Source organism: Cyprinodon variegatus, unplaced genomic scaffold (genome assembly GCF_000732505.1).
Source record: "Cyprinodon variegatus isolate N-32 unplaced genomic scaffold, C_variegatus-1.0 Scaffold479, whole genome shotgun sequence".
Lineage (NCBI taxonomy): Eukaryota > Metazoa > Chordata > Actinopteri > Cyprinodontiformes > Cyprinodontidae > Cyprinodon > Cyprinodon variegatus.
Genome location: NW_015150932.1, coordinates 665,061 through 666,730, shown reverse-complemented (window position 1 = coordinate 666,730; position 1,670 = coordinate 665,061). Strand labels below are relative to the sequence as shown.

The 1,670-nt window shown below is 35.8% G+C and overlaps 1 protein-coding gene across 1 annotated transcript in view; it reads left to right on the top strand.

The window, feature by feature from the left end:
- The first annotated feature begins 816 nt into the window (after positions 1-816).
- The window catches only part of LOC107094342 (tubulin-specific chaperone cofactor E-like protein), a 16,664-nt gene continuing 15,810 nt past the window's right edge, over positions 817-1,670 (top strand). Inside the window, exon 1 of the mRNA XM_015389897.1 lies at positions 817-892. The gene's annotated coding sequence lies outside the window, so the exon portion shown is untranslated. The remainder of the gene's footprint in view (positions 893-1,670) is intronic.

The following is a 1,670-nucleotide window of genomic DNA, read 5'->3' as shown; positions in this document are numbered from 1 at the left end:
TTCTTTCCTTCCTGATTTTCTCTGAAATCCCTCCATAAAGAAGGCTGATAAAAACAGAACCACCTGCCAGTAGAAAGTTTATGGATTGTATTTAAAAAAAAAATGAAGAAAGACAACAAGATTTTTTTTATTTAAATATTTGCAAATATACAGATCTTACTGACAAATAATAATACTAATAAACAAATATAGGGAAGAACACTAGACAGGTGCTCTAAAATAAAGAATATAAAAAACAAAATACATTATTCTTTCTTCTAACAATCTCTCACAAATATCTGTGGAAGTATTGCTCTGTTTTGAGTATTAAAGAGAGGGATTTCATGTACTCTAGAATTCATGCAAGAAACATTTGAACTTTGAGACGTTCTGGAATATTAACATTTATGTTTATGGACTTAGCCAAACAATATGAGCAGGTTTGTGATTAAAGTAACATTAGAGTCTTCATGGGCAAAATACAGTATTACACTCTTACTGTCAAATACTATCTATGTTTTGAGTTTAGACATTATATATAATGTTCAAGAAGAGTCCAAAGTGATAGAATAAATGAGATAAGGTTTCCTGTTCCATAAAACAAAAACTGCAAACTGCATTTATCTTTAATATCTGATAATTTAGAAACATAAACATTTGTAGGATAAATAGTTTGTATAATCTGGATTTGAATCTCCTTTATCTTATTGGAGATACAGAACTTATAGGGAAATAACCAGACCTTCTTCCAGCATAAAGATCCCATAATGCTTTTCCTCTTAGAGGGAATTAGGCATGTGTTTGATCAACAACAACATGATGGGAAAGGTGACGTCACTTCCTGGATGTAGGGGAGACTGGATGACAGCTGGGTTGTTTTCATCAAGCAGGGGAACCCGGCTGGACAGGAAAGGTATGTATTGACAGCGGCTCCGGTCCGGTCCGGTTCGGTCCGGTTCGGTTCGGTTAGGTCCGGTTCGATTCTCTGAACATTTTGATTCCATTTTTAATGAGGAACTGATCCAGGATGAGGAGCAGATGCTGCTGACAGGACGCTCAGCTTCCTCCTTCTCTAACGTTTATGTTTCACCGGAAATGGAGGATTTTATTCTCCATCTGATTAAAAACACTGAATTCCATTGAAAATCTGCCCGTTTAGGAACGGATGGAGGTTTTTAATCCAAAGCAAGCCGTGATTTTCGCACATTAACGCCTCGCTGCTTCCAGGACAGCCTTTCCATCGGATCGGTCCTATTTTCGGTGAACTGCTCCTTTAACTTTGGCTCACTAACTTTTATTCTCCGTAAATCTGTCGGTTGGTTCAAAGAGGCTTTCTGTGGTGCGTTCAGGTTAAACTCGGATATCGAATTTTCCATAATACAGTTTAAAGTCAGACCCATGTAGTTTGTTTAATCTGCGCGCATTTAATCATTTGCTATTTTATTATTGTTACTATTTGCTTAAAAATAATAAAAATTCCCAACTTGCTGCTTAAAGTTCTACAAAAATGCATCAATAAATGAGTTGCTAACATTATTAAACTATTCAGTTTACCCCCATCAAAAAAAGCTAAATGAAATTCCTTTATAATTGTTTCTTCCTTCTAAAACCAGATAACATTTTAAATTGTTGAGACATACTTTGGTTTAACGGCTGATTTGATGTGTGGGAGGGACCTGGACTTTGATCCC